Raw genomic sequence first — 14,340 nt, forward strand, 5'->3', positions numbered from 1 at the left:
TATTACCTTCTGCGTTAGTCATTTTTTGAGCTGCTAATAAAGACATATCTGAGACTGGGTAATTTATAAAGAGAGGTTTAACAGACTCACAGTTCCATGTGGCTGGGGAGGCCTCACAATCATGGTGCAAGGTGAAAGTCACGTCCTACATGGCAGTAGACAGGAGAGAAAATGAGAGCAAAGTGAAAGGACTTTTCCCTTATAAAATCATCATATCTCATGAGACTTATTCACTACCAGGAGAACTTATTCACTACCAGGAGAACTTATTCACTACCAGGGAAACAACCCCCATTATTCAATTATCTCCCACGACACATGGGAATTGTGGGAGCTACAATTCAAGATGAGATTTGGGTAGGAACACAACCAAACCATGTCATTCCACCCCTGGAGTCTCCCAAATATCATATTTTTACATTTCAAAACTAATCATGCCTTCCCAACAGTTCCCCAAAGTCTTAACTCATTTCACCATTAACTCAAAAATCCACAGTCCAAAGTCTCATCTGAGACAAGGCAAGTCCCTTGTGCCTCTGAGCTTGTAAAATCAAGAGCAAATTAGTTACTTCCTAGGTACAATGGGGGTACAGAAATTGGATAAATACTCCTATTCCAAATGGGAGAAACTGGCCAAAACAAAGGGACCAATTCTGAAATCCAGTGAGGCAGTTAAATCTTAAAGCTCCAAAATTATCTCCTTTGACTCCATGTCTCACATCCAGGTCACACTGATGAAAGAGGTAGACTCCCATGGCCTTGGGCAGCTTCATCCCTGTGGCTTTTCAGGGTATAACCCTCCTTCTGGCTGCTTTCGCAGCCTGGCATTGAGTGCCTGTGGCTTTTCCAGGCACATGGTGCAAGCTGTCGATGGATTTACCATTCTGGGGTCTGGAGATGGTGGCCTTCTTCTCACAGCTCCACTAGGCAGTGCCCCAGTAGGGACTCTGTGTGGGGACTCCCACCCCACATTTCCCTTCCACACTGGCCTAGCAGAGGTTTTCCATGAGACCCCCATCCCTGCAGCAAACTCTGCCTGGGCGTCCAGACATTTCTGTACATCCTCTGAAATCTAGGTAGAGGTTCTCAAACCTCAATTCTTGACTTCTGTGCACCTGCAGGTTCAATGTCAAGTGGAAGCTGCCAAAGTTTGGGGCTTGCACCCTCTGAAGCAACAGCCTGAGCTGTAACTTCGCTCCATTTAGCTATGGCTAGAGTGACTGGGACGCAAGGCACCAAGTCCCTAGGCTGCACACAGCAGGGAGGACTTGGGCCTGGTCCACAAAACCATTTTTCCCTCCTAGGCCTCCAGGCCAATGATGGGAGGTGCTGCTGTGAAGACTTCTGACATGTCCTGGAGACATTTTCTCCATCATCTTGGTGATTAACTTTTGGCTCCTCATTACTTATGCAAATTTCTGCAGCCAGCTTGAATTTCTTCTCAGAAAATAGGTTTTTATTTTCTATTGCATCATCAGATTGAAGATTTTCCGAACGTTTATGCTCTGTTATCCTTTTAAAACTGAATGTTTTTAACAGCACCCAAGCCACCTCTTGAATGCTTTGCTGCTTAGACATTTCTTCTGACAGATACCCTAAATCATCTCCCTCAAGTCAAAGTTCCACAAATCTCTAGGGCAGGGGCAGAATGCCGCCAGTCTCTTTGCTAAAACATAGCAAGGATCACCTTTACTCCAGTTCCCAATAAGTTCCTCATCTCCAGCTGAGACCACCTCAGCCCAGATTTCATTTTCCATGAAATTATCAGCATTTTGGTCAAAGCCATTCAACAAGTTTCTAGGAAGTTCAAAGTTTTACCACATTTTCCTGTCTTCTTGTGAGCCCTCCACACTGTTCCAACCTCTGCCTGTCACCCAGTTTCAAAGTTGCTTACACATGTTCAAGTGTCTCTACAGCAGCACCCCACTACCTGGTACCAGTTTACTATATTAGACTGTTTTAATGCTACTGATAAAGACATACCTGAGACTGGGTAACTTATAAAGAAAAAAAGGTTTAATGGAATCACAGTTCCATGTGGCTAGGAGGTACCACAACCATAGCAGAAGGTGAAAGGCATGTCTTCCATGGCAGCAGACAATAAAAGAAAATGAGAGCCAAGCGAAAGGGGTTTCCCCTTATAAAACCATCAGATCTCATAAGACTTACTCACTACCGAGAGAACAGTATGGGGGAAATAACCCCCATGATTTAATTATCTCCCACCAAGTCCCTCCTACTACACATGGGAATTGGAAGAGCTACAATTTAAGATTAGATTTGGGTGGGGACACAGCCAAAACATACAACCTTCATTGTGGGAATATCAATCATATTTTCATATGTCTAAATTCATCAAATTGTACACATTAAATATGCACGTCTCTTTGAATATTCACTATATCTCAGTAAATCTATTTTTGTTAAAGACCTAACTACTACCAGTAGCTCAGAATATGATCTTCTTTGGAAATAGGATCATCGTAGATGGTAATTAGGTAAGATGAGTAAAATGAGGTCATGCTGGAGTAGGATAAGCCCTTAATCCAATATGACTGGTGTCCTTACAGAGAGCAGAGATACGAGGACAGAGACATACACAGGAGAACCCACGTGGTGACAGATGCAGGGACAGAAGTGCTGCTGCTGCAAGCCAAGGAATGGCAAGGACTGCTGGCAAACGTCACAAGCTGTGACGAGGCAAACAGGGACTCTCCTCTACGAGTTTCAGAGGAATCCTAGTTCCGCTGACACTTTGATTTCAGATTTCTGGCATCCAAAAATGTGAGACAATACATTTCTGCTTTTTTTGTTAGTGAAAAAAAAAAAAAAAGAAACCTTATTATAAGGTTCTATTGTGTGAAGAATAGTTGCAATGTAGCTGGAATGTGTTTTAAGTGTCAACACCAGGAACTTCAACCCATAAATACTTATAAAGATGCATGAAACAGTGGAAAGGTTTAGATTCAGCAGCAATAGTAAATTTCAGTTGCCCAGAGACTGGGTAGCTTTTTCTGGCACAGTATCCCCAGAAGCAAAGTGCCAGGTGCAGCTCATTTATACCCCATTGTCCACAGGCTTTCAAATCGACAGGAGCTCAGTCAGAGATAGACATGGCTTACTGAGAGAGGGGATGTCTGCAGAGATCATTTAATCCCTTTATTTTTTTTCTCAAAACTACTGTCGCTCAAAGTGCGTCATTGGTTCCCACTTATCTGACTCTGGATTGTATAATAGACAGATCCCTTAGCTATTTTAGACATTTTTAATTATTAATTAACTATCTCACCTTCAGAGAGCAAAACCCCCAGTCTACATAACATCAAACGTTCAAAACGTCATCTGTTTTACAGCTCTGCCTCTTCTCTCAGCTCGGGTCTCACTCAGTCTTGAAACTTGCAGTTTAGAGAGACACCATTTATCTCTCTAATTACTTCACCTTCTGGTATTTGAGGTGCTTATTATATTGCTGATAAAGGCTGAGAATCACAATCGTGGAGGGAAATATATGTTTCAATGTTTATCTTTGACAATGAGTTGTCATTGACACAAAATTGACCACTGACACATCTCGTAAACACCAAAAACAGCAAAATTTGAAAACAAGTCAGGACTCAACTTAAATCAGGCACCAACTTGGAACCACACCTTCCCACCCACAGACTCCTCTGGCATACACTGCAGCACGTGGGTCCTATGAAAAGAACGAGGTGTAAACAAGAGGCAAGAAGTGTCTAATCTGAAATATCTTTATTATATGCAACTGGAGATATTAGGAAATGGTCCCGGTGAATTCTGGTATAAATAAAAGTGTCATTAATAAGAAACAAGCATAACTGTACACATTAAAAATACAAACACATCAGAATTGCAATACAACAAAAGACAACAAAGAACAATGAAAAAATACAGTCAAGGCAATTGGCGATAAATTTAGGAAATTGGCTCAGATTTAAGAGTAATGAAGAAAGGATGAAGACAATAAAAAGGCATGCAGAACAGACACTGTATTTTTACAGTTAACTAGCAATAATATATTGTCTTCAAAATTATAATTAATGGAAGACAAAAGTGGAAATAAAAACATTAACCAAGATATGCAGGTGAAGGACCTTATCCTAAAAATACACTGTCAAAATAAATTATATTAAGTGAAATTCAATGCACTTGATACATGACAACTTTAAGACAGACATATGAAATGACTTTTTAGTTTAAAATGTTTCTCTTTTGAGTTTGTTAATCATTCAGACTGAAATAATCCTTAGATAAACAGATGTAAATAAAATGCACTCATATATTTGAAGAGTAGATCACGTATATGCTCTGTTTGAATTCATCATCTATTGTGAATCATATTAAATATAAAATGATTTTACCTTTAAATGGCAAAAGGTTGAAGCTATCTCAAAGAACTGATTAAAGTCTGAATAAAAAGCTAATTTTCTCACTCACTGTATGTGATAATTTGTAAGTTAATGCATCGGTTAAAACCTTGATTCCCTCACCTTTCAGCAGGATAATACAAATATTATTATAATAAATAATAAATGTATTGTATATATACACTTTATATAGAGATTAAATAGTACATTTTCATATGCTTTATATACAATAAAGAGCACATTTATTGTACATAATATATATATATATAAAAAACAAATTCCCTATTGGTGAATCAAATATAGTAGGGACAAAACTAATGATTATTGCATTGTTTATTGTTGTCATTACCAGTATATTTACTTGCATTTTCTGAAAAAGTATTCCAAGGTGTTTAAATGTTTATGTAACTTTGGTGTTAGTACTTGGAGTAAATATTTTATCTTCTCTAGATTGAATAGGATTATGTCCTGCTCATTAATATGACCAATAATTATTTGACACTTTGTGCCTCGCATTTTGTCAGAAAATCTACTTGGGTTTTTGAAGATAATGTTTATATACTTTCAGTGCTGGACAAAGTTGTATTTTATCTGAAATTCGTGAATCAAAGATGTCTCCAGAAAACCAACATTACATTCATTAATTTAATGTAAAATCATGGAACCATCAGAAAACTTAATTTAAAAACTGATTGCAATCAGACATTTGGATATAACCAGAAAATAAAATATTTCTTAGTAAAATTAATAAACATTCATCATAATTTCATAAATGGAAAAAAGTTGAATAATTAATTGCACTGATTCAAGTAAATAAAAAAATATGAATCCTACTATGTATTAAAAATTGTATCAAAAACTAGGTCCCAAATTTTATGTTAAGAGTCTCAGGTTTTGAACTGAGGGGCAGGTATTTGGCATACTTTGAGCAGTGCATTTGTAGTTTGAGAATTGTTTCTTAAAATGTCACTCAACATTTTGTTGCATTACAAATTTGTGTTTCAGCTCTTGCTATGTGAATTTTTTTCCTTAACATTAACCTTCATAATTTCATTAGTTAGTTGTAGACTTTCTGGAGAAGTCTGTCATTAGGTGAATGCTCACAGCCTTAAATACTGTGATACAATATTACCTAAAATTATCTTTGTGATTGTCAGAAAGAAAGATTTCAGGTTATGATAGTGCTACAAATTGATCAACAACCAAGTTTTGTTAGGCATCTTCTATTTGGTGGACTTTGTGCGAATACATCATATTTCATCCTCAATGTATACATAATTTTCTTTAATTACTTAAGCAATAGCCAAACAAGTTTAGATAACTGTGAAATAAAATTTGGATTTTAATTTACTTTAATATACTTCATTTGACACTGTTGATTTCATCTTATATTATATTCATATAAACTGTACTTTTCCCACTGATTCTCAACATACCTGTAATAGTAACATGTTTCTAAAATACAATAGTGATTAGACTAATTTCATAATTGAAAGGCTTTGAAGAGTCAAGGAAACATGTAGCCTTGTTACTATGTTAATTAGGGGTATACTTCTCAGGCAGCAGGCAGTTTTCTTCTGTATTTATTGAGAATCTATCTGACAGTCTTGAGGCATAGAACTAACCATACCTTCTTTAGGGGGGAAAACAAGTGAAGAAATTCTCAAGCAGAAAGTAGAGGGTGAAGGGTCTGCTTTTTTTTTCACATATATGTGTAAGTTTTTTAGAGAAAAAATAATCCTACAAAGCTATTTTAAGATGAAATTGAAGAAAAGCACTCAGAATAACATTGTAGCCATTATAAGTGGCATTGTAACCTGCATTTTAAAATGCAGGCATTTCTGTTAAAGCGGGAATCTTTTCACAGGAATTGAATCAGACCCACAACTCACTGGGTACATACCATTACTGGTTCTATGGTAATGTGAAAAAAGCTCTTTTTTCTACTCTCAGGAATAAGAAAAAGCTTTTATAAAATATGTTGAAATACTCAGATCTCTTTGTTAGTTGACTCCTCTATTTGAACTCTCTTTTAAAATGAAGCACTGTGTTTTATTGTGTATTGTTTATATTCTCTGTCGTGTATTGTGATGTGAGAAAATTACAAGACCAGGAAAAGTGTCAGAGAAAAAAACGATTATTGAAAGCAATTTTTATTAACGAATGTGTAACTCCAGCTTGAAATTAAGATATACAACTACATTAAAATCTACTTTTGAATTAACACTTACATTTGAATATCTTATAGAAAATTTAACTTATTCTTTTAAGTATGGCACACCTTGTTTACTACATCATTACTTTTCTAATAAAATAGTTGTTTTGATATTTTGACTTTTGACTATTTGCAGGTTCTTAGGTATGTAAATATTGTAGTATAAAAGCCTGTATAGGAAATAAAGAAAAGCCCTATTTTGTTCACCATTATTAGTGAAAGCATCAGGTGAAAAGAATTTGTTTTAAATAATCTTATTATACGACTTTGAATAACTTCTTAAAAATCTCTCAGTATCAGTTTTTCAATCTATAAATATCTTCTTTTGATCATGATGTGAGATTAAAAACCAATTAAAAGCTTGGGATTGGCAAGGACTTTTTTAAGAAAAGACACAAAATATATTAACTCTAAAGGACAATTGGTAAATTGGACTTCACTAAAATTAAAAAAAAATCTGCTTTCTAAAAAACACAAGAAAATATGAAGTACAAGTATAGATTGGAAAAAAATATTTGTAACACATAACATCTGACAAAGAACTTGCACCCAAAATAAAGAAGGTTATAATTAAATAATAATAAGACAAATAATGTACTCAGAAATAGAGGTGCAAAAATTTACAGGGACACTTTAGAAAGGAAGATGTATAAATGGCCAATAAACACACAGAAAAATGTTCACTGTCATTGACCATCAGATTGAATTAACTCACAATGTTCAACTTGTGCATATTCATGAGATGTGGTAAAAATTTTAAAAGGCTGACAATAACAATTTTGATAAGGATTTGGAGCAAATAGAACTCATATATTACTAGTGAATATATAAAATGATACATCCACTTAAAAGAACAGTTTAGAAATTTCTTATAAAGCTAAACATATCTTTACATAAGAATAAGCAATTCCACCCCTACCCCCAAGAAAGGAAAACAAATGTTCACAAAAATTATTTTACATGAAACTTCACGGTGGCTTTATTCAATACCCTCAAACTAGAAAGAACTCAAATGTCTGATAACTGAAAGGATAAAAGCATTGCAGCGAAGTCGTATGATAGAACATAAATAAGTCTAACAGGATTTAACTACTGATTCACAAAACTACATGACTGTATAGTATAGTAATTTTTTTGAATTTTGTTGTACAAATACCTACTTTCTGCCTGATACCAATCAGAGGAAACAAACAGTAGTTCATCCTTTAATGGCAAGGAGAGTAATTCACCTTCACCGTCTTGCTATAGAGCAGTGTGAACTCCTGATCTCCTGTTGTTATAGAAGCTACAGAGTCTTTGTGTATTTTTTGTTTGAAAAACTATCACATAAGTCCATATTGTAATAAAGTCCAGCTAATTGGTGAACTGGGAGTAGCAGATATTTACTCTACATGACTCAAAGATTGACACATATGAGAATCAGTCAGGTGTTTGGAATCTAGTGCTCTCCTGCATTGCCAGTGTATCCCTGTTCAGGTAAAGAACGAGTTGTTGCAACTTGCACTAAGAAAGACAGTGGTGTTTATCAGGCTTCAAAAAGTTATGGAAGCAGCATAACATTTGGAAATATTGAGGCAATCTATTCACTGAGAGATGCTTTCAGCCTCAAGTGGGTCCCAGAGCAAGAGAATGCTCTGCAGCATACCTAGGCTATAGAGCAAGTTGCTCTGCCCCTTGAGCCTAATGGCCAGAAGACTGGAAAATGCTAATGATGTTGTAAAAAATGATGTTATGTGAGTCTCTGACAAGCCCCAGTGAGACAGGCACAGCACATACTCCTTGAGTTCTGGTGCAAGGTTACGCTCTGCTTGAAAATCACCTCCTTGCGTGTCACTGACACCTAGTAGAGACCAAGTTTCTGATGAGAAAAAAGGTTACTTTTACCTGAACAGTCTAGTCCATCATATGTGTTTTTGAGACTTCTGAATCGTAACTTTAGACAGGTTCAATAGCAATCTGCTGTGTAATGAAATACAGTGTCAGGTGCTAGGCTTCAGCTGGTGCAAAAGACACAAGTAAATTAAATAAGTAGGTATACCAGACTCCTACGCCACCTAGAGAGAGCTGCAGTCACTGCCTCTCGTTCACCCACTTTTGCGGCTTTATGGTTAACTGATGAAGACTAAGGGATGGCCCTGAATGATGTGGTAGAACAAAATCTTCTCAAAAAGGAGATCTCGGGGACAATACACTTGGTGTCTACTCTGTATGGAATGTTAGGTGACCTGTAGCATGCAAACACATTGGTACAGCAGTGAATTGCTTGGCTGGTTGGTCAGGGGCATAGAAAGGGCAAGATCAGAAGATTGGTGGCAAGAGACCTACAGAAGATGCATGGATGGCCACATGGTGGAAAAGGTGTGGCTCTGAGTGACCCTTGACAAAGTCCACCACAGGGCATACCTAGCAGAGAAGTCATGCGGTGACCCGAAGTACAGAAAAGCCAGCCTTGTGGATGTTTTCTAGCCTCTCCACTCAGCTACTCCGTGGCTTTTGCAATGCATCCATGAGCTTGGTGGTCATAATGAAGGGATCCACAATTCTCAACAAGTATGTCTCCCCAGAAGTTTGGATTTGGGTCTGAGACATTTCAAGTCTCAATCCATGTTAATATCTTCTGCCTGTCACTGACTGAACCTTAAAGTACAAGAAAAGATTGTGAAACTGGCATTCTTTCAAAAACAATCAGAAATGGCAAATGGACAACTGGTCATTGTGGCCATTGTGTTTGCAATAACTTTTGTTTACAAGTTCAGTTTACCTCTCAGGCTATGTTTAATCTCTTCCCTTGTGCACCATAAGAATCTCTTTTGTAACTATGATAATACATTCCTGCTTATTTTTCATTTTTCTGAGTACATTGTAAGTGTATATATTTATGGAGTACCTGAGATGTTTTGATATAGGTATGAAATGCATAATTATCACATCATGGAAAATGGGGTATCCATTCCTTCAAGCACTTATTTTTTTGTGTTGTAAATAATCCAGTTATACTCTTAGTTATCTAAAAATGTGCAATTAAATTATTATTGATTGTAGTTACCTGTTGAACTATGCAAATATCTCTTCAGTATACTGATTTCCTTTCCTTTGGGTGTGTACCCAGCAGTGGGATTGCTGGATGATATGGTAGCTTTTAGTTTTAAGAGGAACTTCCAAACTGTTCTTCATAGTGGTTGTACAAATTTACATTCCCATGAATGGTGTAGGAGGGTTACCATTTCTGCACATTTTTGCCAGCATTTATCATTATCTGTCTTTGGGTATAAGCTATTTTAACTTGGGTGAGATCATATCTCACTATAGTTTTGATTTGCATTTCTCTGATGGTAAATGATGTTGATCACCCTTTCATATGCCTGTTTGCCATTTGTATGTTTTCTGTTGAGAAATCTCTATTCAAATCTTTTGCCCATTTTTGATCAGCTTATTAGGGTTTTTTTTTTTCCTATGGTTGTTTGAACTTCTTATATATTCTGGTTGTTAATCATTTGTCAGATGGGTAGTTTAAAAATATTTTCTCCCATTCTGTGGGTTGTCTCTTCACTTTATTGATTGTTTTCTTTGCTGTGCCCAAGTTTTTTTTTTTAATTATTATTTTATTTTTGAGACAGAGTCTCGCTCTGTCACCCAGGCTGGAGTGCAATGGTGTGATCTCTGCTCACTGCAAACTCCTCCTCCCGGGTTCATGCCACTCTCCTGCCTCAGCCTCCTGAGTAGCTGGAACTACAGGAACCCGCTACCATGCCCGGCTAATTTTTTGTATTTTTAGTAGAGATGGGGTTTCACCATGTTAGCCAGGGAGGTCTCAATCTCCTGACCTCATGATCCATCCACCTCGGCCTCCCAAAGTGCTGGGATTACAGGTGTAAGCCACTGCGCCCAGCACCTGTGCCCAAATTTTTTAACTTAAATTTTTAAGTCTGAGCTCTATGTTGGCCCCTTCTAGCCAAAGCTGAAGCTAGAGCAGCTGGAATGCAGGGCACCATATCCCAAGGTTGCACAGACCAGCAGGGCTTGGGCCCTGCCCACGAAACCATTTTACCCTCCTAGGCCTCTAGGCCTGTAATGGGAGAAGATGCCCTGAAGATCTCTGAAATTCCTTGGAGACATTTTCCCCATTTCTTTAGCTATTAACATTCGGCTCCTCGTTACTTATGCAGCCAGCTTGAATTTCTCCCCAGAAAATGCTTTTTTATGTTCTACCACACTGTTTGGGGGCAAATGTTCCAAACCTTTATACTCTGCTTAAGACTTAACCTGATTTGTCCATATTTGCTTTGGTTGCCTGTGCTTGTTCCTTTATAAGTTACCCAGTCTTGGGTAGTTCTTTATAGCAGTGTGAAAATGGACTAATCCACTACTCCTTGCATCAGTGTGCCCTGAATGGGAGACATGGAGTCAAAGGACAGTATTTTGGAGCTTTAAAATTTAATGAATGCCCTGCCATGTTTTGGACTTGCATGGGGCCTGCAACCCTTTTGTTCTGGCCAATTTTTCCCATTGGGAATGGGAACATTTACCCAATGCCTGTACCCATTGTGTCTTGGAAGTAACTAACTTGATAACTTGATTTTGATTTTACAGGCTCAAAGGCATAAGGGACTTGCCTTTTCTCAGATGAGACTTTGGACTTGGACTTTAGAGTTAATTCTGGAATGAGTTAAAGCTTTGGGGGACTGTTGGCAGGGCATGATTAATTTTGCAATGTGAGAGGAAATGAAACTTGGGAGGATCCAGGGCAGAATGATTCAATTTGGCTCCATGTACCCACCCAAATCTTAGTTTGAATTGTAATCCCCACTTGTCGAAGGAGGGACCTGTTGGAAGGTAATTGGATTGTGGGGGTGGTTTCTCCCATGCTGTTCTCATGATAGCGAGGGAGTTCTCATGACATCTGATGGTTTTAAAAGTGGCAGTTTTCCCTGCACGCACTGTCTCTCCTACTGCCATATAAGATGTGCCTTGCTTTCCTTCACCTTCTGCCATGATGGTAAAGTTCCTGAGGTCTCCTCAGTCATGTGGAACTGTGAGTCAATTAAACCTCTTATATTTATGAATTAATCTATAAATAGCAGGGTGAAAACAGACAAATTACATCTTTGTTTTCATTTCTGTTTCTATTTATTTGTATCTTTCATTATTTCTCTTAGTTTATCTGGCAAAAGTTTTTCAATTTTGTTTAGCTTTTTAATAAAACCAACTTTTGTGGCATTGATCATTTGTATTGTTTCCTTAATTTCAATTTCATTTATTTCTGCTTTGATATTTATTATTTCTTTTCTTCTATCGATTTTGGGTTTGGTTTGCTCTTCCTTTTCTAGTTCCATAAGATGCAGCATTAGGTTGTTTATTTGATTTTTTTTTTTTATGTAGACAGTTATAGCTATAAACTTCCATCTTAGTACTGCTTTTGCTCTACCCCATAGTTTTGGTATCTTGTGCTTCCTTTATTGTTCAGAAAATTTCAATTTCCTTCTTAATTTTTTCAATGACTCACTGGTCATTCAAGAACATTTTGTTTAATATCTGGGTATTTCTATAATTTCCAAAATTTCTCTACTTAGTAATTTCTAGTTTTATTTCATTGTGATCAGAAAAGATGCTTGATATTATTTCAGGTTTTTTTAATGGTTAGGACTTGTTTTGTGAACTAACATATGGTCTTTCCTTGAGAATGATCAATGTGCTGAGGAAAAGAATGTGTATTGTGCAGCCTTTGAATGACATGTTCTGTAAATATCTATTTTGTAATTTGGTCTATAGTACAGATTAAGTCCAATGTTTCTTTGTCCATTTTCTTTCTGAAAGATCTTCCCAATACTGAAAGTGGGGTGTTGAAATCTCCAGGTATTATTATATTGGGGCCTATCTCTCTCTCTAGATCTAACAATATTTCCTTTATATATCTGGGTGCTCCACGGTTGGGTGCATATATATATTTAAATTTATATATCCTCTTGCTGAATTAACCTCTTTATTACTATGTACTGATCTTATTTTTCTCTTCTTACAGTTTTTGTCTTGAAATCTATTTTGCTAATAAAATTATAGCTACTTTTGTTCTTTTTAGGCTTCTACTGGCCTAGAATATCTCTTTCTATCCCTTTATTTTCAGTCTATGTGTGCCTTTATAGGCGAAGTGTATATCCTATAGGCAATTGATCAGTAAGTCTTGCTTTTTCATCCATTCAGCCAGTCAATGTCTTTTGATTGGAGAGTTTAGTATATTTATATTAATATGTTATTATTGATAAGGACTTACACTTGTAATTTTTCCATTTATTTTCTGGTCATTTTGTGGTCTTCTCTTTCTTATTTTTTTCCTTCCTATCTTCTAGTGAAGACGATTTTCTCTGGTGATATAATTTAAATTATTATTTATTTTTTGTGTATTTGTATGTTTTTATGGTTTGTGGTGATTATGAGACTTGCAAATATTATCTTATAACCCATTATTTTGGGTTGATAACAATTTAACATTATATGCATAAACAAACAAAAAATACTAACAAAAACTCTATACTTTGACTGTTTTCACCTGCTTTTTAACTTTTTGTGTTTCTATTTATTAAGATATTGCACTGTCTATGTTTTGAAAAGTTGTCATAATTATTGTTTTTGATTGATTCATTGTTTAGTCTTTCCATTTAGGATAAGAGTGGTTTATACACCAAACTTACAGTGGTATAATATTCTGTGTTTTTCTTATACTTACTATTATCAGTGAGTTTTGTACCTTCAGGTGATTACTTATTGCTCATTAATGTCTTTTTCCTTCTGATTGAACTACTCTCTTTAACATTTCTTATAGGAGAGCTCTAATGATGAAATCCCTCAGCTTTTGTTTGTTTGGGAAAGTCTTTATTACTCCTTCATGCTTAAAGGGTATATTCACTGGATATACTATTCTGGCATAAAAAGGATTTTCCTTCAGCACTTTAAATGTGTCATGTCTCTCTCTCCTGGCCAATAGGGTTTCCAGTGGAAAGTCTTCTGCCAGAGGTAATAGAGCTTCATTGTATGCTATTTGTTTCTTTTCTCATGCTGCCTTTAGGTTCACTTATTTATCCTTTATCTTTGGGAATTTGATTATTAAATGCCTTGATCTAGTCTTCTTTGGTTAAATCTGCTTGGTGTTCTGCAACCTTTTTGTACTTGAATATCTACATCTTCCTCTAGGTTTGGGAAGTTTTGTGTTATTATCCTTTTGAATATATTTTCTACCTCTCTCTCTTTGTCTGCCTCCTCTTTAAGGCCAATAACTCTTATTATATTTGCCTTTTTGAGGCAATTTTCTAGATTCTAGAGGTATGTTTTGTTGTTTTCCATTCTTTGTTCTTGTGTCTCCTTGACTGTGTATTTTTAAGCAGTCTGTCTTCAAGATCACTAATTCTTTCTTCTGCTTGATAAATTCTGTTATTAAAAGACTGACACATTCAGTATGTCAGTTGCATTTTTTCAGTTCCAGAATTTCTGCTTGATTCTTTTTAATTATTTCACCATCTTTGTTAAATTTATCTGACAGAATTCTAAATTATTTCTGTGTATTATCTTGTATTTCTTTGAGTTTTTTGATACAGCTATTTTGAATTCTCTATCTGAAAGGGCACATATCTGTGTTTCTCTAGGATTGGTCCCTGTGTCTTATAGTTGATTTGGTGAGAACATATTTTCCTGGTTGTTAATACTCCTAGATGTTTGTCTGAGTCTGCATTGAAGAGTTAGATATTTATT

The sequence above is a fragment of the Macaca fascicularis genome, chromosome 3 (assembly GCF_037993035.2).
Source record: "Macaca fascicularis isolate 582-1 chromosome 3, T2T-MFA8v1.1".
NCBI lineage: Eukaryota > Metazoa > Chordata > Mammalia > Primates > Cercopithecidae > Macaca > Macaca fascicularis.